Here is a 26,734-nt window from a genome sequence, read left to right as displayed (position 1 = left end):
TAATCCAGAGATCTTATATATGTTCAAATAAGAATTCTACCCATGCAATTAAAGTTAAGCTGACTATGCAGGAAAGGTAGCATAAATTAGGATCAAGGTTTATCTAGGATACATTGTGTGGTGAGAGAAGCACGCTTGGTAAAAGCCAAACCTTTGCCTGTGCCCCTCAACCTCTTGGTATAGAAACAGAGAAGACTGCATGCCATCTTCTCTGGAGCTCTTCCATGCAAGTGGACCCAGGAATCAGAACATGTGTGTACTTACTTTAAAGAAACCACCCAGCTGTTGAGTTTCCTTTAAACACTGCATGCATAATACCTGCAAAAACAGGCAACGTACATTATAAATAGCTAACTCCTAAAATGTGTGCTTTTAAGCCAAAGTATCAAAACACAGCACATGTTGAAAATCACTAGATGATTTATCAACTAACCAAAATATCTGAACAAGTCCTTGGAGAATATTAAGGCAGAAGCAATTTCCACATGAACTTAATCAACCCCCACTATGATTTCCTTGATTTGCTGTTTTTAGAGAATTTTGATCCTGTCTTAATTCCCATAGCTTTACCATCTGCACAGCATTTTTATGAAAGGTAATTTTATCCCCTCTGCCAACCTGTTAAATATTGTCATGGGAGGATTTATTAGTTTCCATGACTCCAGACAATATTTTATTCTCCTTGAGTTTTCAGCTGGCAGAGCCAAGTTCCTAATTTTATCAATTGAAAGCACTGAAACCATTCATTAATAAAATACTCTAATCTACTTGTTCTATGACTCAAGAGCAACACTTGCCTTTCAGCCCCCAGCTGACAACCTCTTTCACAGAAAGAAGAAAAAAGAAAAAAAAAAAAGTTGTTTCTGTGTGATGTAAACCCCTGCAAGTTAAGAACTCTGGTTTAGATACAGCTCCCCCACTTTCTACTGAGTGACTCCTTTAGAAGTATGAAAATATCAGAAACCTAATTGCTACAATGTGTTGGAAAGATTTAATATTCAATTAAGCTATGAGCTTTTTAAGAGAACAAAACTCATTTCACTCTTAAAATTCTATGCACACTACTGATGATCTTTAATTATTATAGTGCAATGATTAATAAAAGCAGCAATGTGCCTGGCAGACTAAGCGCACACGAACTGTTTCTGCTTTAAAGAAGCCTGAAATGTACAACAGTAGATTCTTTCCAAATGTATTTATCAGAAAGTTGTTTATCTTCTGTAGTAGAACTTGATTCATAGTCATCCCATTTGTGTCAATGAATGCAGCACAAGGCCTTTAATACTCCCTGGTTGGGAACTAATGTCTTTAACTTGCCATTAGGTTATTTGAAAGACCTATTCATTTATATTTTTTTTCACAATCAGATAAGTAACTCTTTAACACTTTATTTCAATACTACTAATACTTACGAAGGGATTGACTTCACTAAGTGAATAATCTCAACTGCCTCAACATTTCCTCGCTCCCTGACATATATAGCTGTGGTGAAATCAATGAATCATGCTGAGGTATGTCTATCCCATTGAGCATTTGAGCATTTTTTTTTTATTATTTTTATTTTTGACATTTAGTCCCAGTGCTCCTCTTTATTGTTTAATGGGAAACTTCCAAGGTGTATGGAGAGCACAATATACTTGCTTTTTTCCCCAGTTTCTGTAATGTCCTTCTACTCAAATTACAAACCATCAGCCCTCCATTTCTAGAATAAGGATTGTATTTCAAAATGCTTCCTTATTGGCTTTTGGGTTTACCTCATAACAAAAGTGGCAAAGAAAAGACCACTTTTTTTTTCCTTCCCCTTAGCCTGCAAAAACAATTAGATATCATGACGATAGGAAGAGTATAGGAAAGATGATTTGTGTTCTTTTTTTTTACCTCCATCTTGGTAAAATTCATTCTCTTCTAGTACAAAAAACTATCAAACACACTCAGGATGAGTACCAGGGATAAATTCATGATAGTTTTCAAGATGAATCAATGAGCACATATTGAGTTTAGATTTCTGTTGGTATCAGCTTTGACTATAAAAAATTTCAAATCAAAATGCATTTATTTATTCCAGTCATGCTTTAGAATGTGAAAATTGATAGTTTTATCTCCTGGTGTGTCTGCCCCACAGACAGCAGTATAAGGAAGGTGCAAGTAAAATATATAGAAGTACATTAGAAATGAAAATATTAAATTTAAGCTAATCCTCTCTCAGTGTCTTGGCTAGACACTACAAAAGGGCTCTGCCAAGATGTAGAACACGCAATTTTTCTTGCCAGGCTGTTTGAATATGGTTTCTCTGCAGCTTCTGCTGCTCTGAAGAAGTTATTGCTCCTCCATTGCTAACTTGCCTGTGACCCAGATGCATCACCAAAGGGGACTACAAGATGTTACTTGCTTTGAATCTTTTGAATCAACTTTGCAGTTGAATAATGTCAGGATTTTTTTCCCCCACTATGTTTCTCATCGGTAGTACATATCTAGCATGCAAATGAAGAAGAATATTAATGGCACACCTTATTTTTGGCATAACCACATTTGCAGTATGCTGTTAAAAATATTTATATCTAAAACAAAACAACAACAGTCTCCTGTGAGCAAAGTAATCAGATGAGAAAAAACCTGATTCTAGAAGATTTTAATATTAGCTTCAGTGATCTAAAACTTCAAATGTGCTTTGTTTTTCCATAGGAAGATTAACCAAGGAAGAGAAGCTGGTGTTTGCCTGTAGGATGCCTGTTGGTTTGTTCTCTCCAAGGCACCTCTAGCCTCCTTTGTGAATTTCCTTTCTAGGAAAATCAGGAGAGGACCAAATCTCAAATAGTCAGTTGGTTTCATATTCTAAGGATCAACAGCCACCTTTCTACTCAAGTCTGAGTGAATTCCCTTGCCAGCAGAAAACAGGTGTCAACTTTAATCCTACAATTTCTGCTTTAATGAATGTTATAGCAGTTATAGTATACTTTGATGTATTGCTGCCATTAGAGATTATGCCTTTCTACAAATCAAAGCTGTTTTCTCCACATTTAGAGTTACAACGTACTATTATGAAGACTGAATAGTTTTCAAACTTTTGTACTTTAACTTAAACCCCATTTAGGTGCCCAAATGCAAATCAATTTTAAAGATAGCTACAATTCAACCTGACCAGAACCAAGTAATAAAAAATGCAAAAATTAAATAAATAGTTTACATAAACTACAGAATAGTACAGAAAAAAAATAACGAATAAACTACTAGTGTACTAAACACTGGGTATACGGGTGTATTATCTTGCAATCTCATCATTATATTTTTTCACAGTGAAAAGGCAATGAAGTCTCATATAAATCAGAACCAATTCACTTTCTTCATGACTATAAAGCCTCGTTATTTTTACTCTCGAAAAGGAGAATCACTTCATAGGAAATGGCAGAACCAGTTACACATGTTCAGCATTGTGACACAGAAATCACATTACAAGATTGCTATCAAGTTCTTTTAACTCAGACAAAGCTCTCTTTTTAGCAAATGATACTTTGTATTTGGCCATGATTTGTAAATGCAGGTAATACTTTCCATTTGTATCATAAATTTCATCATTGAATATGAAATTCAGCTAGAGTTTACTGGCTGTTTATGTACAATACGATTCTTGAGAGAGAAACGGGGTTTGTTTGGTAATGAGACGAAAACACCAAATTAATTGATATTCCCAAATTATCCCCAATGCCTTTGGAAGAAGTGGGTAGGAAATCCAGTCTTCCCACACTTCAGGACAGTGCCTTCACCAGCAGAACACCTTCCCTAATTATAAGCTTCAGGGAGGAAGAAGTACAAACACAGCCAAAAAGAGAGGTAAGACATTAGTCAAAATATTATGTAAGCCATTTTGCATGAGTGTTTACTTAATTCTCCCTTCACAGACCTCATACCTTTTCCAGAGTAAATTTTAAGAAATTATAAAAAAAATAATCACTACTATAGTCTTGGGAAGCTGAACCACTTTCACCAAGCTGCCAAAATACACCTTTCCCAATAATAAGGAATTAGAAATCACTTACATTATTCTACACAACTCCTACATAAATAAAATTAGTTTAGAAGAGAAAGTGCAACATCAAAAATCCAGCCTCCAGTCTCACATAACTCTTTTCCTATAATTTTGAAGACTTTCAAAAAACCTAGAAAACAATGCTGAATCTTAATTAAGGACTGCTGAAGGGATAATAGTATCCTATAACACTGACATCTGGACTGCTGCTAGCACATGTAATGTATATCTGTCACTGACAGCTTATCAGGTTATATATAATTTTCAATCATTAGTCATGTCTTCCTCAGCAAGCACAGGAATCCGCAAAACCAACATAGTCATAGAAGTAGTACCTTTGGAGGACAAAGTCACACATAACACTATTAGAAGGTAATCATAATCCATTAATATGAAGCAGACCATAAATGTCAACACAAAAAAAAATAAACGCATATCAACAAACGGGGTATAGGCATGACTGACATAGACAATCAACTTAATATGCTAAATGACAGCTTTGGATACACATATAACCTACACGTACTTAAGGTCCAATAGGAAGAAAGCAAAACGTGTCCAGCATCATTTCAAAAGGAAAAGGAAAAATCTGTTCCTATTTCTGTAGTCTTGTAAAAGAAAGAGAACTTCTGAAAAACTTCCAAGAAGAATGCAGCATGCCCCAACACAAACTTATTCAAGATGTAGTTAGCAGATAAGACTCTATACATGACACAGACTGGTTAAACAGAGGCAGGCTTTCCATGCCCTGTCATTTGATCATGATATTGATGGATCATTTCTATTACTGGACTAGACTGTAATGAAAAGCCTTGTGAATGTGCTAAGAAGATTTTAACAGCTCACTAGAGACCTAAGTGTAGAAGGAGCATGCCTAAGCCAAGTTCTATATGCAGTCCATACACCACTATGAATAATGAAGTGTTTTAGGCAAAAGAGAAGACAGTACAACGTGATTTTTTTTTTTTGTCACTAACATTTTTGGAGACATTCTAGTGGCAATTGATTGGGTGCTCTAGCACTGGGGGATATGGTTAACCCTTTGGTTGAATTCTCAACCATAAAACTATTTTTCCTAAGAGCAAAACTTAGTGGAAGAGGCAGGAATTTATATACATTTAGGATGGTTATAAAAAAAAAAAAGTACAGATCACTGAAAATTCTGAAAAACCAAGAATTGCTTCAGGTTGAAGAGTGTTTTTAAGTGTTCAGAACATGTTGTCATTTTACTAAAGAAAAGTAAGTCTTGAAAAGCTTATTAAAAGAGAAGTTGAAATATATTATATTAAAAGAGCTTTTTTATACTTTTTAAATTAGCAATTTAGTGAAAATCAACATGATTTTATGTTATATTTTGGTGTAGCCAAAATCATATTTCTTACTGGAAGTGCTAGAGTTGAAAACTTCTGCCTAGCTCTGTTCCTAGACTAGTAAGAAAAGCTGTTTCAAAGGAGACACATTTGCTGATGGAGGAATTAGATTAGCAACACACAATGGTTACAGAAAAGTCAAAAGGTTAGAATGTAGTAAATGTACAGATGATATGAATTTCATATTTGTGATGCTTGTATGAAACAAACTGTCCATTTTATTTTTCCAGAATAGATCAGATTCATAGTACTATGTTTTCGTAATACAGACAGTGTGTTAGAATTGATGGCTTTAAAGAACTGACCCATCTGAATTAATGATCCTTATCACACTGTTACATATTTGAACTAAAGCAGCATGCTTTATTTGCTGACAGTATTCAGAACTGAGATAATGATTTAATTTTGATCAGAGATCATTTTTCTGCCTAGAACATGAATTAGAGCAACAGAAATGTTAAAAGAAAAAATAGCATATGGCTAATTGACTGGCTGAGTAAACAACTACCCTTTCCTTTTAAAAGCCTTTTACCAAATATTCACTTTATACCTATTAGTAGCAAGCATTCACGGAGTCTCTGTTCATGACATCAAAGAGAACCCAGAAAAAAAAAAAAAAAGTTAATGCTTGCCTCAGTGCACAAGAACTGCCATTCTCTTAAGTTTAGCCCGTAATATAACGTGGATTAAAAGATAATTCAATATATTTTCATATATATCCAATAAATCTAGGTTAAAACAGAAAATGGTTCCTTTACTGAGATGTGGAATTTGGGCCAGATCCCTTTGGTGAGGAATGTCTTAGAAATAGCCAATTAGAGGAAAGTAAACAACTTAAGTGTGGGTTCTCCCTCAACCAGCAGGAGTCATTTATTAGGACCCTTCAAGAGATAAGGGAACTACTGGCATGCTTGTGGATAGCAGCTAAAATTATACAGTCACTCTGCACTCCTTATACATTTGTCACCATGAGATATAAACATTTATGTCAGTGATAACAAACCACTTACCTTATTTGGCTATTTTAAACACCATTGGAATTCAAGGAATATACTAGCAGTGTGTTATGTTTCTGCTAAAGAAAAATGATATCAGGATTGCAATGTTTTCAGATGCTATAAATTAAACTATACAGTCTTTGTCTTCTCTCACTGCAAGAGAGTACGTCTCATAACTACCACACAAATTGTCTTGATCACTGCAGTGTAATAAGGTTCCTATAAAACAGTGATTAACTTGCTGTATAGTTAAAATGTGGCAGAAAATTCAGTATTTTCATGTTAAGGCCAGCGGGAGTTGATGATCAGCACTTTTTGTCTCTTCATTGCTATCTCTTGAATAATTCCTAATGCTAATTCCAATTTTCACACTTTCCAGCAAAATGAAATCAACACATATAAAATTTAACACATCACAGCTTATGCCAAAACCTTTCTGTAAAACTTTGAGTAAAGTCAAGTAAAAGTGTACTTGAGTGACGAGGCTTAAAATTAGAATCATAGCATTTGACTTCTCACATTTCCGAAAGGATTTCACCTACAAACACCAAACAGGATTTCTAGCCTTGCAAGATATATGACAAACATTTGTGGAGGAAGTTCAACTTGCAAATTCTTACCTATAAAGCAAGTTTGTTATGACTGTGGGAACTTTGTATTTACAAGGAAAAAATATAGTTCACTTTCAAAAAATCCTTTCAATTCAAAAATAAATAATGTGAACACTAAGTGTCTGTATGGTCTGGACATGCTCTATGCCTTTAGTATTTGGGTGACATTTCCTGTGTATTTGCTTACTCTAAAGTATATTTGAATGTTGGAGGTTTTACTGTGTTCTCTTAAAATGCCACTACTCTGAAAAATAACTTGAAAAGATAGGACTGTTTGATGTTTATTGTTTCTTAGTGATTTTGGTATCAAATGTGTTCCAGTTCAAAGTTAAAAAGATTACTTGCTTTCTTATTGTCAGTTCTGCAAATTCATCATAGTTCCAAAAAGTCAAGGGGCTCCCATTTTTAAGATTTCTATAGGTTAGTTCTGTATTTTGATACATTATTAATTGGGATGGCACTATTGTTCAGGAAATGTGCAATCTATCAATATTGTTTCTTGATGATGCAACAGAAAGAATAGCTTATACTCCATACCTTAAAAATCCTTTCAGAAAATAGTTTATTTGTATTCTTGAACAGGCAGATGCAATTATCTTCATTGTGATTTATGGAGTCAGAAAACACCAAACATTGTAGTAACTAGCTACAGCAGTAGCTAGTAAGTAGTAAGTAAGGTAGCTACAAATGTGGGGGAGTTTCTTAGGGAGTTTTTAGGCAAATAAAGGACGTTCTTTTGCTATTGATTTCTGCATTCGCCAGAGGGCTATTTAAGACGTAAGCAAATTCACTGTTAAGGGGGATTCCACAGCATTACAGTTTTGTCTTCTTCACCTTTGCTTTCAAACCACCCCATTCTTTTCCAACCTTGTCTGTTTCCTCTTCTGATTTCCAAATTACATGAGAATTTTGTAAGTGTGCTTATTCTGCTGCTGTCTCTTCTCTGGAACAAAAGCTGAGGTCTAAATGAAATGCAGGGATCTAAAAAAGATTTTTTAAATAGTCTTTTCAATGAGGATTCATAGGTATATGTGGAGAAAAAGTTTGAGCCACTGTAAATTTTTTATCTCAGACACTTCACTAGTCCCTAGTGGAAAAGGAATAAGGTTGGGGCTAAAGACAGAAACATCAAGAGGAAAAAGCTTCATTACAAAACTTTCACTGCAATCTTCTTGGAGAGAAGCTTTTTAAATAGTCAAATTCTGCTTATACAAAGGAAATAAAGATTTGATGCATGTTTTTTCACCCTGCTATTGTGATAATTGAAAATTGCAAGAAAATAAATCAAAACTGTATGTTGGGACAGCAGATCACTAGGGCAGCAAGCTACCTTGTTTGGCATACAAATAAGAAAAACAGTGCCAACTGAATTTACACTATAAATGACTCTAGATCTGTCCTTGATAACTACATCTTATCTATAATTAATGATCTCCTTACTATTTGGACAAAGCTAAAGTACTCCATTTACATATATAGTAAATATCTCTTCCCTTGGCAAACAGATTTGACTCTGTCCTAGACTGCACTAGACTTCTTAGCACACACAAGACCCCCAGTTTTCTATTCAAAAGAAGATTATTCTCTAGACTCTAACCTTCTAGTACAAAAAGACCGTATTCTTTTAAGAACTTAAGTATCTCAATCTCTTTGATACTCTCAATGCAATTTTCAATTTGTATTACTTAGACTCTTAGTAAAGAAAAAGCAACCCAATCAATTTCTGTTAAAAACTCAGTGACACACTGCTTAGCAGACCTCTGTGTCTGGGATTGTAAAACAAAAATTCAAATAAACAAACAAAAAAACATTTAGTGACTAATCTTTTTCTCTCCCCGTGTCTGTAGAGTCCTGCTAACTCTAGTCAAAGCTCTGTAGTGAAGAAGATAATTCTTTGTCTCTTCCTTTTAAACAGCTAACCCATATGTTGGCTGGTTTTTGAATAATGATGTGTAGAAGTAACTAAACTTCTCAGGTGCACCATTTCCTGGCTGATTGGATGATTCTTAAACTTATTCAGCCTAATTTTGTAGGGTTTTACACTCCTTAACATGAATGCCAAATATCTCTGATGTGCAAGGAGACATTTAATTTTATACAAGTGAGACATCAGTACAGTCTGATGCAAAAATACCCCTCAAGAGAATATAAAGAAATTCTCAGATAAGTCAAGATTGTTTATTGGTATTTTAAAGATAAAAGTGTTTATGGAACAGCTGAACCTAAAGAAAAGGAAATCTTGCAGGCCAAAAAATGCAGATAAGATTAACCTGTATCAATATTTCTATCACCTGAGCATTGTTTATCGCTGTCACACACTTGAAATTAAAATGCTAAAGAAAACTCTTACAACACATAGCATTTTCCAGAAGATAAATCCCTAAGGAGCAGGAAGATTTAAATCAACAGATGAGTTACATTCATTATTGAAGGCACTAGTTTGGGAGTTAAAGGCTACACAGCAGTCCTCAGGAGTGTAAGAGTGGATGGAAAGAATATGTAGTTTATCAATGAGAGAGTATTTCCAGTAGGGTTGCTTTTATCCTATCCATTAAAACTCATACTCGCTGAACTCAGATTATGATGAACTAAGATTATATTAAATCCTTCCTTGCTTTATGAACACTGTTTCAGTTTCTCAGGTATGGTACGCTGTAATACTGCTGCTGACTTCAGTGGTGCTACACCAGCTCACTTAAGCTTAGGCTGGCTAAATAAGTATTCAAATTCTGTTGGTTTAAATACATTATTAGTCTAGAGGTTTCCCGATATTCCCTTTTCATCTGTTAATTGAGATAATTTTTATTGTCTGCTTCTCTCTCTCACTAATGACTCAGCACCTCCTTTATTCCCTTCCCATTAACTTTTTATTGTTGTGAACAGTGACACAAAATATGTTTATAATTGTTCAGTAAATACCATAGCATTGCATACAGAAAAGTAGTACAAATAACTTCTGGGAAAGTAAAAGATTATCACTCTTTTGGAATCTCATTTAAAATTGATCACAGCATCCTGTTTTATCCTGTTACAATATAGAAGGCATTACACTTAAATTTAAGAAGCAGAAATAAGAGAAGCCAACTGGATGAATGAAAATATTTGCTCAGAGGAATAGCTTTATTCTAATCCTGATACTGTGTATATGAAAATCTTCATTATCAAGTAAAATGATAAACCCTGTGACAAGGCCTCTTCTAGAAATCCACAACTGAAATGACTTCTGATAGTTCTCTGGATCAAAAATGGCCTCCTGGCCAATTTACGTCATAGGACTAGGATCCAGAAAGAAAAAAGACCTTGAGGATTTAAGGATTCACACTAGTTTAGCATCTGTACACCTTAGCTTTGTTTTCCATGTAATCAGCTCTGAGAGACTAAGATTCATTACCCTCTGTTCCTTTATTAACTGTGCTATCAAAGGCTTATGATCCCTGCACGACTTCAAGATCTCACTTCAACATCAACTTGGTTCAGGATCGATTCTACTTTTTGTCAATATTATTCAAAGACTCTGGATGTGCATCTCATCTTTTATTTAAGGCCTCTATGTACTTAGTCATACAGAGCTAAGTACGGGTCTGATAAAAGCAGGTACAATTCTACTAACTTTGGCTGAATGGAACCTACTGAAACAAGAACTGAACTCAGTCAATTGCCTTTCAAATAAGAGTCCAGTCATATGCATAAAATTTATGTTTATTACATTTTCTTCTCCTAATGATATTTCATCAAATATATTTTTATTAGAAAACATTATTTTATGCTACTAATAATTAGAGGACCTTCTCCTAAAACAATTTACTTAATCATTTGGTTTTGTATTCTTTAATTATTGGCATATCCCACTAATTCATGGTCTTTTCTATTTACAAGCTGATCACAAATAAATAAAAAAAAATCTATGTTCTGTATTCACTAGTTTCAAATGCTTATGGGTGTCGATGGTTTGTATTTACCACGCTTGCTTAATATGCAAAATGAGAATTGGTCGAGATGATTTTGACTAAACACTTAGTCAAACACTAGATCTGAGTTTTCTTATTAGAGAACCAGGGAGTAAAATTTTCAGCATATGCTCACATTGCCAACTGTAACATCATCCCCAGCATTCACTTCAAATTGGCTACTTTGCTCTTCCTGCTATAGAGCACTTTTGCTGTCCCACCGCCTTTCAGCAGGGGGTAAATTATGCCCTACAATAAGAGCAGCAAGTATGTCAAAAGAAAGAAACAGAACAAACCCAGTTTTAAAATTCAAGTGGCACTGTCTTGCAGCATTTGCTCAGTTCTAGCAACAAACTCTCAGGATCACACCTGAGAACAATGTGCTCTGAAACTGTAACAAACAGAGGGATTTAATAATGCAGTTAGATAGGAATGGGCCCTTAAGATCTTTGTACAAGGCTGCTGCTAATTTCATGGGCTTTGTTCTGCACCAGCCTGGTTCTGGTCTGTCCCACTCTGATGGTAACAGAAGATGTGAGGCTGAGAGCTGAACTTCCACACCAGAGACCTTTTGCAGGCAGGCAGCCCCTCGCTTCTCACTCCCACACTAGCTGTGTTACTTTATCACCATCTAGACCACAACACAGCTGAAGCACATAAAAGACTGCGTACACAGCCTTGGCATCTGTCCTGGACCATGGTCCTCTCCCTTTGTGCTGAAAAAATAAGCCATCAACTTAATAAAATCACTGATGGCATTTCAAAGGTTAAAGCAGTGCTGCGAGTATTCCCTCTTACTTTCTCTCATCTCTCTAGAGAAGACACCACTAGTTCTTTGAAACAGTAAATAAACCTTAAACCTTTACGTGTTCAAAGGAAACGCTGGCTTGTCTCAGAGAGCATTCCTTTTGACACAGCCTCCAAAAGCCTGCTCCCTGGCAAGTTCATCCTGTTCCTCAGGCAAGACCTGGGTATTCCCTGCTGTGAAAGAGCAAGCCCTTCTTCCCCTTTTCCCTCAGTGGAAAGTACATCTTCTTTCTAGCCAGGCTAACCTTTGACTTTGTCTAGAGCATAACAATATTCTCTCCTTTGAAAGCTTCCTGGAGGACTTCTTCCTTTAAAGCAGAGAATTGCCCTAATTGGACCTCCAAGAACGACTGTCATCTTTTTTCACAATACTTTACAAGCCCACTGTCCTTCCCACCTCTCTATTCGGTGGTGTTAGATTTTGTTAGGTTTTAGATTAAAATAAATTAAAGGCAACTGCATGAGGTTAAAGTCACCTTAGGGTTTAAACCATTGTTATTGCAGTAGCTCTCTCCCTACTGTGGCACTATCATGCATCCATCACATTGTCACTTCTCCTTTCAGAGTACAATTGACAGAGAACAAGATGGAAATAGTCCATCAATCTAGTGTCACAGCTGTAATAAAAGTCCACAGAAAACCTATAAAACTGCTTACACTCTCAGCCATAGCACCAGCATGCTGGCTGGTGTAAAGTATTCTACAGAGCCGCAAAGAGGTAGTGTGTCGTATGGAAAAAACTGCCATTTGAGTCATTTTGCAAGTACTAACTGCTTGCAGTTACCACCCTGTCGTAACAGGAAAGAATGAAGACAGCAACAGCAAAGAAACATTTCTGCAATTCTCACAGTAAAAGCACAAATAATTCTGCTTAATTTTCATCTGTTGGGCTCTGCCTATTGTACACATTAACATGCTAAGGGACGTAGTCACCCAAGTCACAAAGCATTTGTCTAAGTAATCAACTAGTTCACTGCAAGCAAGTCTACAACTGCTGTCAATGAACAGAAAAAAAAAATCTGTTATGTACTTCTGTGAGCACTATGTAATTGCCCCTTTGGTAAATTCTAGACAATGCATCTGAGTGTGGATTTCTTGTACGTAAATACTGTATGTAAAAAACATACACAGTAAAAACAGGATAGCAAGCTTTCAGAATAAAGAACATGTAGCATGTAAATCCTTGCTTACAGATCATGACAAACAAATTCATTGCATAGTGTGTATGCATCCTTAAGATATTTGATCCCAAATGAGGGGCACGCACAAGAAATGAGAGACACATGCTCCCCTGAGTACTGTTGCCATTCCTGTGATCTTAACAAAAATGCTAATACAAAACTAAATGAAGGGAAAAGGTAAGGGAAGAGATAAAATCATCAAGGTTCACATTTAGGAGGGAAAGAGAGAAGCTTCAGAAACCAAATAAACAAACAACATAAAGATGTCTGAGGAGACTGAATCTTAGGAAAAATACATGGAATACAATTCTGCTTCAGAATACAGCAATTTTCTAGAAATTCATGTAGAGGTTATACTGAAGAAAAAATAAAACATTCAGCCTGATATGAATTAGATTTAAATTAAAGGAATCACCTTTCTTTTAAAGAAGATCTGGAAATATCACATCATCGTATTCACTCCCATGAAGAAAGCAGTCAGTATATTCAGTTGGTTCTTTGCCAAAGTGAAAGATAACATGAGAATATCTTTACAGACATTCTAGCATTAGTTTTACAATAAAATAGAGACTCACTCTTTAAATTGTTTATTTCTTAATCCAGTTTTTAAGTGATTGGCCCTTGATTAGTACCATAATCCACCACCAAAAGGGGTGTTACAAAGCAGTTAAATTCCACTGTTTTGTCCAGCTTTCTTCATAGACTCTTTGTCAAAAATTCACTGGAGGAATGGTTTTGTTTATCAAATCATAATCAGATGTTTGCAGGGTGACCCAGAATATGAGCAATGACAGATGTGTCTCAGTCTTTGTGTCAGAAGATAATGATTTGAGTTAACAAAAATTGTTTTGGTGAGGTCACGGATCTTTCTATCATCAAATAAGAGTTCAGCAATCTGGGTAATGAGGAGCAGCAGGGAAAGCAAGTGAGAGAATGGAATGAAAAATAAGATTTTTACTTTTTTGATTCATTGTGACTAAGCCTTTAACTGTTCTAAGAAATAAGATTTCTTCTCACTTTTAAATAGCAGTTCAACTTAATCATTTATGTGGACACAGAAAAACGTGCTATAAATCCAAAGACAGAGAAATACTAAAATCTAGGATTTAGGATAATTCTTACCATATTGGCAATTGCTCTCTTTCTGCTAAATGCAAAGGCTTTTCCTGAACAGGATAACCAAGAATGACAAGAGGGAAGGTGAGGAGTCTTTTATCATCCCAGCAAATACAATGCTTGAAATGTTAAAAGATCCACAAAGTAATGAACCCCCCTGCAACATGAGCAAAACTCACGCTTGCACTTTGGAGCTGACTTCTACACATAGTTCTCCTCCCCTGGAGCCATACTGGCAACTACATCCATGGTCATGCCCTGGTTCTTTTGCACTGTTAATCACTCTTCTAGCATTTTATCTTTTGCCCAGAATCAACAGCCTTTAAGTGTTGCACACTCAGCTTTATGTTACACCTTTAGCCACCTGAATAGGCATGGATTTACTGGAGTAATGGGGATTTAAAGGAATTTCAAGCAGTTCGTCTTCCATTACATTAGGCCGTGTGAATACACACAGCTGTGCAGGATCTTACTTTAACTGAGGGCTGAATTCACCTTCCCTGTCAACAAAGATGCAATGGCAACAGCAGAAATCATCTGATGCTTTCATAACCAGGGGAGCTGCAAGGCTGTAGTACCAGTTTGTTACTAATGGTATTCAAATGATGGAAAGACTCCAAGTAGGTTATTGCTTCCAGAGGTGAATTAACATCTAGATGGCTCCAGAATTAGAGATTTGCCAAAATAATGCAAGATTTCTCTGGTATTGCTGCTCAATAAGACTATGAAAGCAGGGGCAGCAAAGGCCCAGGAAGAATTACCATGCTTGGGCTTGCAGAGCCTCTGCCTGCCTAAACACCCCCCAGGTGTCTACGTTTGGGAGCTGGCACTATAGTCCTGTACTTTTTGAAGTCTTCTTGCCTCTAGCCACTGCATCTGACCCCGGTCTCTCCTGCACACTACGAGAGCCCTGGGCTCCACTGCTGAGACCGCTGTCTATTCTCAGGTCAGAGAGAGGATCAGTACTGTTCTCCAAGACGTTGCACAAACTTAAACAAACCCATTCTGAGAAAATCAGTACCAAAGAAGTTATCACTTTTTTGTATCTCTCTGAACCAAGTGCAGACACACATGTGCCCTGCAGAAGTTCTTCATTCCAATACATCTTGTCTAGGATAGCAAATGAGAGAACACAGACACGCTCCAATCAAATGAATTAATCCACGCCACATCCCTGCCTATTTTCCCCACTGATCTTGAAAAGATCTCTGATGTTTATTTAGACATCCTGTAAGGAATACAAATATTCTTTCTGTAGCTCAAGATCAGGGCTAATTATAAAATTTCCACTCTTTCTCTCTACCCAGACTAGTTTCTACTGTCCATGGCTGGGCTTTGCTGTTACAAAAACACACTCTACTTTTTCCTGTTCATAGCCTCCTCCATCTCTTTGTACATTCTCCTGTCTTTTCTCATTTCCTCTGTACCTGCGGTTTTAAGAACAACATTGATGCTGTCCACCTGTGGAGAGATTTTCTTTTCTCCAGTCACCCCTATCTGTGAAACCAAAGGGTTTTTTACCTGATGATGTTGAGGTTACAGTTTTATACTGTTACTGTAGTTAAGATGTGGCAACCCTTTAGAATGACTCGTTCATTGATAAGTACACTGAAACTATTTCATCTTCTTAGCACAACATGTTTGAGGAACCACTCAATAAAAGGAAGTTCTAAGACAAGAATACAGGCAGACTGATGGAAATAAATTGGAATACATAGCTTTGGATATAGACAAACTTCTCACATGAATAACTTCCAGTTTCTACCACGATGACAGGCAGAGATTTGATGCTCTATAAATAGACTAAGGATCTAAAATGTTTTGGCTACCTTAATTCTGAAAAGTGGCATCACCTCAACCATTTAAAGAACTATTAGCCCTGAAAGTTAATTGGGACTGTCCTTATGAGAAGTTATTTTTGATGAAATCCAATATACGGGAAAATTCACAGCAATTAGTGGACATTGCAGATTATGCACACACATTTTGCATTATTTGGTGATTTTAATTGTTAAGTCTCACCCAAACTGGATTTTGCAATTAGTCTTTTATCTATTTGATGCATTCTCAGTACAGTGTTAAGCAGGACAGCTTTAGATAAAGAATGTTCAGATGTTTGTCTTAGATTAAGTAGGAGGGTGTTAATTGGCAAAGTAGTCTCTGATTTTGATATTAAATTTGAATATCATGGGGCATATTTTCACATTTATAAGGAAGCAGCACCCAAGTTCTGCATGCTGTGTTTACTTTGCAGGTCTTGAAACGAATGAAATATGTTGTTTCTAGTGTACAGATGGTCATTTATTTCCATGCCAAATTAATGATAGTTTTTTCCCTACCTTTTAACATCTGCCCTAAATTTATCTATTGTTGTGTTACACTTGGCTTTCTTAATTAGAGGAGAGAGTGAGTGTAATTTGAAGGCTCAGCTGGGATACATTTTCCAAACTACCCCACAGAGTCTGAGTCTTCTGGACTCTTGGGAAATCCAAACAGCCTAATGTTATTTTGGCAGCTCCTGTTTTCCAAGTTCCTTATTTTCTCCTCTGAACAGACAATGCTTCCCTCCAGGTCTCCCATATGGACAGTAAATAGGATGCTAACATCCTGTATGGTTGCTAAATTCTAGTTCATTCAGTTCACAGAAACTTCATGACTGCTCACTTGTTTCCATATGTTTTCAATGGTTCCTGTAACACTCCTTACCTCAGGACCAACTGATTAAATGGCATTCTTGGTGATCTTGTGTCCACTGTGTTTGAAGATTTTAATTTTTAATATACCTGCTTGATTATACAGATATAACTTTTCCCTAGTTTATAACTATTTCCAGATTTTCTAGTTCAGTTGCTATTTTTTTACATATAGTTTATTAATTTCACCCATATTTCCCATTAGAGCATTAACTGGTACCTGCCTGATAACTTACATTGACTTATTGCCCCAGGCTGCTGTAAAAAGCATCCTGCGAGGACACGCTGTTTGGTTATTCATGGAGCTCTGTGTTCTGCAGATTGCTCAGTCCCAATTTTTCAGAAACAGTTTCATAAACTAAAACTGCATTAGAAAGCTCACTCTCCACTGCAGCTGATGATTTAATGCAAATTGTCAAGATATTCTGCACCATTTATGAAAAATATTTTGGAAAGAAAAAAGTAACATCTTTCCATCCAGCTTATAAAACACTGCAACATCTACTCAGAAGTACAATAGACTTCTTGTAAAGCCTTCACAGCAACAAATTTTGATATATATTCTTTCCCATATATCACAATCCTAAATAAAAGGATTTTGATCTTTACAAGCCTAGTCCACCCTGAATTACCTTAAAGGTAGTGAAAATGTTTATTATCTGCATCCATTTGGCGTTGCTGCTTATTATTTTATTTAGCTTTATTTAAAGTGCTTATTCACCACTCTGTTATATTACTCTGCTATTCATTTCCCTTAATCAGAGCATTCAATGTTGTTGCTATAGCAATACTGCAACTTTTTATATGATCAAATTCTTGTCTATTGACGTCTGTGCAAAAAGATTTAGAAATAATTCTATCAACAGCGAAAGTGGGCCAGGCGTTCATCTAGGAAAAAAGGCTCCTCTTACTTGGAGAGCCTGTTTGCATGATGGCATCATGTATACGTAAGCCATACTTCAATGTTCACCTTGATATATGATGTACCTAAATAAAGAGCTAATACAGAGCAATGAATGGAGCTTCTCTACCTTTGTGCACCACAGAGGATGTTTTTTGTCCACACATCATCAAGGTGGCCCTGCACAGCCTTGTGTTAGTGGCTAGAAATAGGTCAGAGATTCTACATTAAGTATGTAATGACCCGAATTTCCATGCAAGTGGAACAGTCCCTGATAGTCCAGACTAGCAAGTAACGCAAAAGTACCACTCTTTGGATGTAGGTTCACAGGATAGAATTTGTTTCCCCGTTTTCCTTGTGCTTGACCCACATAAAGCCCTCTCAGTAAAGATTTAGTATTTGAATTAAATTCACTGATCCACAGTTGTATTTCTCCAGTGTGAGTTACACTGACACAAAATGAAGTGGCGAATTAGGCCCTGAGGGCTTTAGGAATGATGGGGCCTTTTTGCAGGCCTTTTGGCTTGGGATGAGTTTTTGCCCACAGTGAATACATAAAATAACTAGCAAACTCTTTTACTTTGAATATCGGTTACAAGACCAAGGAGTGTTCATTACTTTACTGGCTGGGGATTGAAAGTTCCGAAATTAGAAAAGCTACTCAAGGAAAAAAAATTCTCTGCATGCTATAATTGAACTGGTTATGAAAAGAGCTGTGAAGAGACTATACAAGAGAGGCAGCAAATGTACTACTCAACAGTACAGCAGCAGCAAGAGGAATAGACACTGCAAGCAATTTCTAGGCCAAGGAGGCACAGAGGGGGATAGCAGGCCGAATAATGAGAACAAAAGAGAATTAAAAGTGCTTTACCAAAAGATTAATTTCAAATGTTTATAATAAAGTTGCACAAATACTTCCGTTCTGTAATTCAGTCTTAAAATAATGCAAATTAATCATACTTTAATTTGAGATCACATTCCCTTTGATAAACTTTCTGGGTGTTTCTCTAATAAATTTATCTTACTGCAGAGATATGAGGCCTTTTTACCTGTGTCCACTCCTTGAAGTCACAGAAGTTTCACTTTCCTCTGCTCCCATGAAAGACACCGATCCCTTGTGATTATTAGGGAAGAGGACAGCAGCGGAAGAGGAATAATCCTATCCCTTTTACTTTTACTGTCCCTGTTAAAAAATAAAAGAAGAAAAAAAAAATCTAAATACACAGAGAATAAGTACATAAATGTACACATCAGAGGCAGATGATGACAGTCCTATCATGCGAATTTCATGTCCTCTTCATAATTCAAATGATACAGGCCACATTCCCAGATGGTTGTACTGACAAAGCATTCTGGAAGTTGTTCTACAAGCTTGGAATCTGGTAGTATAATTTATTAAAACAAAACATGTATTTGGTGTCCCTCTGCTCCCTTAACCTTGTTATCATTAATTATTGTGTTGGAAATCAAAATATCATCTCTTTTCTGGTATTAATTTCATACAGAGATCTAAAGCTGGGTGGTGTGCATGTGCTTCTGCCAAGCTACTTGGATCAGCTCTGCTGGACAATGTGAGTGAGTGAGTCCATGCCTGTTTATGATGATTTTTCCTTTTGCTCATCTGCAACCTGGAAGCTGTGATGAAAACTTTGATGCTGGTGTATGAGATATATAGCAGCATGCACTGCTGCAAGCTGGAACTTACTTCCCATTTCTCTTTGGGAGTTTAGTTCAGCAAGCCAAATTTCATTAGTACTGGATCCCCTGTCACAGAGTCCACTTAGTTGCTACTCCTACAGACTGTAAGCATTTATAATGCACAAGCAGTGCAGCATCTGAGCACCACACAACTGGCATATGGAATAAATCTTTTGTAAAGTATGAGACCAGTAATCAGCCCAGGAAAATAAATGTATTCTGAAGCATAACTGCACAGCCCATCCCACAGAGAACACGTTAATAGTTGTTAAATCTACAAGTATGCATACAAATATCCCATTATGGTGTATCTACAGTCTTATTAAATAGCAATCTTTCTTCCCATCAGTTAAATCAATCCCTCTTTCCTTTTTCTGAAACCAAGTACTCCATATTCCCTGTAGCTGGCATTAAGCCTAATTTTGTGGAAATCTGACAGACAAAATAACTTAATTTTCACTATGTAGTGCATTCAACCAAGGCTTTGGGCTATATTTGGAAGGGCAACCCTCCCAGTTCATTCATTAATCTGTTTTCCATAAATCTCATTGCATAAATAATGTAAGTTCATTATAAATATAATTAATAATGAATCCAGCTCCAAACTATGAATAAACTACGCTCTGGAGTTTTTCCAGAGTTTCCAAAGCATAAAAATTTTGTCTGAGAAATGGTTGAGGAACCAGCCATTTAGATCTGACACAACAGCAAATTAATATTGTACTAGGAAACTTCTAAGATCAATATAACAGACAGCCTCTGTTGGATGCATATAAAATCCCTGCGTTAAACGACTGTGTCACTGAAGCTCTCAGAGACAGGGGATGGTTGGAGGCCCAGCATGTGTTTGCTGTAGCACTCTGCTGAAATGCAGCCTTTATTAAGCCACATATCTTATGGAAAGTTTCTTTCTAGCAATTATTTTTCCTTTGTCCTAACTCTGTTTTCCAGAAGAACATATGCTCAAATTTCAGAGGCTGAGACAGACTGCTAGGTGGGGGAATACAGAAAGCATTACATGTTCCTTTACCAAAATCAAATCAAGCTTTGTAGTTGGGAATTTCTTCAGCATTTAATGAAAATGTGCAGAGGAAAACTACTTGCAGAAGGTCTATTTGCCTGCTTATGTTTAAAGCACTGAACTTTGGGGGGGCCTAAGCAATGAAGAAAAAAAAGCAGATGATTTTGCAAGTTGCACTAGCAAGTAACAAGCATGAAGTTTGCAACTCAGGCTCAAAAGTTTTTCCTTTACCTTCATTCAGGTTTAAATAATTACAGAACTTGCATATGGTTTATTCTGAAATACTACTGTAAATAAGAGATTCTACATAATATTAGTATTCATGGACATCAAATAAAAAACTGGCTGAGGATGGCATATTTCCCTTCTAACAGGAAAATTGTTGTGCAAAACCGTACATAGTTCAAACAACTTCAAAAAATAATGTTTAATATTTAAAGAAAAGTACTAGTCAAGGGTTCCATAACATCAGTAGATTTTATCATGTATTATTTACCTATTGGAGACTCTGAGACCTGCTCTATAACAAAAATGTAAAGATGGGTGCTGAAGTAGCCCTTCTAACTGTGAGAATACCTGAAGGAGGGTTTTTTGAGTTTATGATCTCTTAATGAATACAAACTACACAGATGATTATGTTAGCCAAATTAAATATTTGGTGGTATTATTATTTTATTCAATTAGAATTTAACTTTTTACAATCATTCCAGACTGGGTTAGGCACCTGAAGAACAGACAGGAAAGAAAAAACCCTGCCTCACTGACATTCAGGTACAGGACTACTCTCTACCCTGCTTGGCTATTATGCTCATAGACTAAAACAGAAGCCATAATATGCTACATCAGCTGGACAACTCTTTGTGCTAAAATATCAGAATATACGGAATTAAAATTGATTTAAACCTGCATACATAAGCATCTGATGAAACAGACAGAAAAGAACACAGATGGACAGAATTTCCAAACCCTCTGGACAGAGCTGACATGAAGTACAGTCAAACAGGACAGGGCTGCATGTTCTCAAGAATGTGTAACAAAGTGAAAATTAAATTTATACTTTTCTGTGTGGTCTTATAATAACACACATTTTCAGTGAGGGTGCCTCCAAGTCGGTCCAATGGGCCAAAAGATGTATCCAAAATAAACAGACTTCTTTCTCTGCTCTTTTCCTAGCTGCTTGCTCTCATACCCCCAGGCCAGACCTGGCTGGAGAAGCAATAGCAGATGCCTCGCACACACAGCCCGTGCGTGGCCAGCTGCGCACTGAAGGATCTCATAGCATCAAGTGACATTACACAGGAGGAGGACGCCCCATGTGCCCTCCAGCCTTCAGGCTGCATGGAGCAGAGGTGTCTGGGGGATGCAGCCCCTGCCCAAGCCCTGGCAGTGCTGCCATCACCAGGGCAGAGAGCAGTGGGGTGCCCCGACGCACAGCAAGTCACAGGAGCAAGTCTCAACACAAGAGAGGCACTTGACACCCCAAGCATGCTGCAGTTTTTCTGCTGGTGAAGCACTCCCAAGCAGATGGTTTTAGCATTAGGGATACTGTAAACAGCAGATCTATCACAGCGCTAAAGTATGATAATCCCACCTGACTCAACATGTTATTCTTCAACTGAAGGGGAATCAATAACAGACATTTCACTTGCAACTAATCTTCAGCATGGCTTCAATCTGGTATATGAAGCAGTGAGAAAGGAATAGATTTGCTGTTATTAAAATTATTCAGAAAATATCAAATAAAGACTAACTTTAAAGACTTTGCTATTTGTTCATGGTCATCCTATAAGCAGAAAGATTTATTCAGCATCTATTCATTGAGTAAACTGCGGTGATTAATTTTTCAGTCATCGGTGTCTTTTGCAAAGAGACATTTAAAGAGCACGTGCAGTGAGCATTTTATGAGTTGCATTTTATTTGGCCAGGAAGCTGGACAAGAGGAAGATGACCTTGCCTGACACAATTTCTTTATGAGACCATCTTCTCAATGATCTATGGCTCCACCGCATAGAATTATGGTTGCCCTTGGAACACGGGTCAAGTAATGTTGCTAACATACATTCTTCCCTGTCAAACATCTAACTGATCCTGTGGTTTGCAGAGCCACTACTATTACTTCCAAATTTGATTTGCATGTTTTCAGCAAAGAGGTGCCTATGCCTGTACATGATAAGTAGCTGCACCTGCCTTCAATTTGCTTTACTACATATAATTTCCTAAGTGAGCAGTTCAAATACTCTAAGATGGCAATCAAAGACTAGCAAGATTTCAGTAGCATAAACAAGGACTGAATTACTCTTAGCTTTCGACCCGTGTTTCCCTGGCCTTGTCCAATTTCTTGACTAAAACTGGGAAATAAAGACTCGGCTCCACTAAATATAGTTGTCGTCTGTTCACTGAGAAGCTGCAGGGTAGAAAACTGTTTTATCAAGGCATGATGCTTTATTTCAGTAACTCTGAGCTTTACAGCCACTGTCTTAAAACTGACAGAGAATATATTCCAACTTATAAATACAACAGAAGTACAGGTAATATATACTTGTGTGTGTCCCAGAAAATATGTCTGCTGTTCCAGTTTACCTGTTCCTTTTCTGATGAGAACTAGTGTGTTTGATATTGTATGTCCAGTTCAAGTCTAATACTTGTTTCAGTGATTACTGTACAGTTGCCATTACATGTTTGTGTCCCATTTTATCCATCAGGATGAACACACCTCACAAGATCAACACAGCACAATACAATCAATGCTGGTACATTAAGCTTGGTACTCAAGGGGTAAAAATTTGCTTATGTCCACTGCTTTTAATTGCACTATCTGAAATCAGACAAGCAAGATGTGAAATAACATTTTTTTCTGAGATTATACTTATCATTTGATATAAGAAGATTATTCCAGTGTAAAGAGCTTTCCAACATGAATATACAGAAACTATCATCATCTTGTTGAATCTATGAAGTGTTGTAAAAATCATATGCTGTTTCTTGCAAAAGCAAACTTCACCCTGAAATAATCTAAAAGATAATGTATAGAGGAGCAAAGGTCAAGTTGTAACCTGTACAGTCCATAAGTAGATGGCCATATATAAATTCCTATTATTTTCTGTGAATATATTAGCCTCATGTTTTTACATTATAGCATTACCTTGTACTAAAGGTATTACTTTTTAGGTATAATAATAGTATTACCTTACACAGCTTCACAATTTTCATATCTTATTTAAGCTGGTCTGACCACTGACCACCATTTTTAATCAAACACTGAATTCTGTCATTCCATCAAACAAAAAGGCAGAAAATGGTAACTATATATTTTGCTGCTACTGAAAATTAGGTTAAATGTTTTTAAATTGGACAGGAAAATATATGAATTGGAAGAATTAAATTGGATAATTTATCTAATATAACTAGATCCAAAACTACAAATACCTGGTAAAAATGTACTGATTTTTATAGAAATGCCTTCTGAAAAAAAAATGTATCAGGAGTGCAAGAAGAGAAAGAACATTCAATACAAGTTTGCCTCCAGAATGTGAAATGTCTTATTAGTTGTGACTAATTACTTGACCAATATTTCTTCATAATATTTAGATTTAGTTGGGTTTAATAGTCACCTTGTAACAGCAGAAAAGCGACAGTGTGCTCTACTGTCTAAATGAGCATATCCACTTTTCAAGATCAGACTAGCCATTTGTTACCCTCAAGATGGAATACAATATGTAATATTTCTTCCTTAGAAAATCTTGTTTCGTATAATATCACATCCAAACTTTCAGCTAAAGTAATTTTTAGAATATGGACTCTAATGCAATCTCAGTTCTTATAAACGGACTCTCCTAGAAATTAGTTCTTTAAAGGCATACAATGCATGCTTGAACAGCATTATCTTCTAAAGGGCCACATGAGTCGTCCAAGTTAAAAGAGCAGAGAGATAAAATCCACTTGTTAAATAAAGTCAGAATAGCGGAATTAATTTACTACCCACTAAATTAATCATTCTATTAATAATATGGTTCTTTTATTAATTTGTTATAAAATACGAACTGAACAATGGCAGAAAATATTGCTCAAAAACTATTCTTGATTTAACATACATATTAATTCATCACCCACAATGAAAGTCAGTACCTAAGACTTCCCTCCAAGTTTAAAGGCAAAATTGTACTTTAGTCCCCGGGCAAGCTAAAAACAACACTGGAGAGCCCACTGAGTCATTAGTCTCTAGAAACTGGTCCTCACCTGAAACCCATAGAAATAATACCATCTGCTGATTGTTCACTAGGCCCCCCAAAATTATTTGCTAGTTTCAACGGAACTATCATCGCCATGAATTGGCAATACCTCCTAACTTCTTATCTCAGGAGAGCAAGCCAACCAATTAAAACTAAACTTTGCAAACTGTAGCTCTGAAAGCGGCTTTTAACCTTGTAAGCACTGGGGCTGTGGTACTGTCAAGTCGCTGACAGTAATTACACTTCCAAAATTAAAACACCTATCACATGATATACATGGATACTTACATGGCAGAGTAGTTGTTACTTAAGAAAACATTTGTCAGTATTCGTCCCCATGAGATATAAATTGAGGTCTTTTATGGTCATAGTAGAAAACAACTTGCGGTGTCTCAGAAAGTGGTATGAGAAAATTAGCAATAAATGTTTTATTTCAGTAACTGATGGCTAAACAGAAACAAAGAGTAAGATACATTTCAGGAACTGGCCCAAACACTGATGGTGCAGGTTTTCATTTCTAATTAAAAACTTCATAAAAATATATTGATATTGCTTTATTAGCAATTTCTTTTGTCCCAATATTTTCTCAAATGTCAGTTATTTGAAAGGGGCAAACTTTACACATTACCAACTTTCATAAGATTAGAAAAACAAATAAGAACATGGTATACCGTATTCCTATATAATGAAAAATTGATTATAAGCAAAGAATTGCATACTGTGCCGGTGTTGTAAATTACTTCCTCTGTGGCTTTTACAACATTGCCTATAAACATAATTGAATGTCACTAGTTTATGTTTGTAAATACAATCCCAATGACATTGCACCTGGGAGCGCGTATGCACAGTCATCTGTTATGGAGAAGGATCTAAACATATGGCCTGTTGATTGGGGTCTGGCCCCAAAGCTATCACAAAATTCTCCAGCCAGTTTTCTGCCAGACTAACCCATCACAATAATTCACTGCTATCAAATAGGAACTTCCCAACAACAACCAAGAAAGTGTACAGCATTTGAAACAGCCACTTCAGATCTAAACACTAAACATTTGAGAAAGCAAAGGTCATAGGCATACCTCTTACTATATCAGGTCCAATCCGACATTTTTATTCATTTTACTAGGCTGGCCTGTTAAGATACAGATTTTATTCTCTTCTTCAATTTGCCAATAACACCCTTCTAGACCAAAGCTTTAACAAAGGGTTTATCTTTTGCACATATGAGTAGCATCTGTATGTTCAAAGCTAAGCTGATTCTTTAAGCATAGTTGGACCTCATGCGCATGGCTCCCGTCAGCTGTTAGCAGGCAAAGCAGTTTTAGATAAGTCTTCTGTGTCTCACAAATGTAATACACATGCTTACTGAAAACAAGCAAAACATGCTTGTTTTCTGCATGTGTTTTTCTGAATAGCATAGTAACAAGAAAAGCAGAAATTAAACTGTAAGTTTGCATTTGTGAAAATGAGTAAATGTTCAAGGGAATTCAAATAGGATAGGATATTTAAACTTTAAATAAATACCTTTGGACAGAATATTTTTCACCACTAAACAGAAGAGTTTTATATATTTGAAATGAGATACAGATTTTGACAATCACTGAAGCTTACTGCAGGGTTGGAGACTTTAAAAATAAAGGTCTACATATACATTTTTTGCAAGAAACAGCAATGAGACTATGAACTGAGCACCTGTTAGCAATGCCAGAATCTATAAATTAGGGCAGTATCTGTTGGCGTCTCAGTTATTACATTTGAATTTGAAACATCTACCTAAAGTAAATTGCAGCATTTGGGCTGCTTTCTTTGTCATACCTCACAGTAAAAGCTGGCTTAGTTTGATCCTGAAATGCTTTTAAATTGATAACTGTAAGTGAATGTGAGCAATGGCCATGCTCATGCAATTTTACTTTGTATAAAATAAAATAGTCAAAACTTGGTACTGTAAGTGATAGCCTGCTGGTAGAACATACTGAAAAGAGAAGATGTTCTTTCTAATCAACCTTTGAAGAAATGTTCTAGAGGACAAAAATATTCAAGTTACCAGCTGACCTTTAGAGTCATATAGGAGAGGATGTGCATAATGCATTATTCTGTCGGATATGCGTTACTTATTATAAAATAATAGAGGCTTCAGTACT

The 26,734-nt window shown here is 36.3% G+C and overlaps 1 long non-coding RNA gene across 3 annotated transcripts in view; it reads right to left on the bottom strand.

Moving 5' to 3' along the window:
* The window catches only part of LOC310903335, a 581,276-nt gene that overhangs the window by 346,952 nt on the left and 207,590 nt on the right, over positions 1 to 26,734 (bottom strand). For all 3 annotated transcript variants that reach the window (XR_014587462.1, XR_014587463.1, XR_014587464.1), the window contains one exon: positions 18,698 to 18,831. This is a non-coding gene — a long non-coding RNA (uncharacterized lncRNA). The remainder of the gene's footprint in view (positions 1 to 18,697; positions 18,832 to 26,734) is intronic.

The sequence above is a fragment of the Anser anser genome (assembly GCF_964211835.1).
Source record: "Anser anser genome assembly, chromosome: 8".
NCBI classification, from domain to species: Eukaryota; Metazoa; Chordata; class Aves; order Anseriformes; family Anatidae; genus Anser; species Anser anser.
The sequence above is the reverse complement of the archived record's forward strand: the minus strand, read 5'-3'. Positions and strand labels throughout refer to the sequence as shown.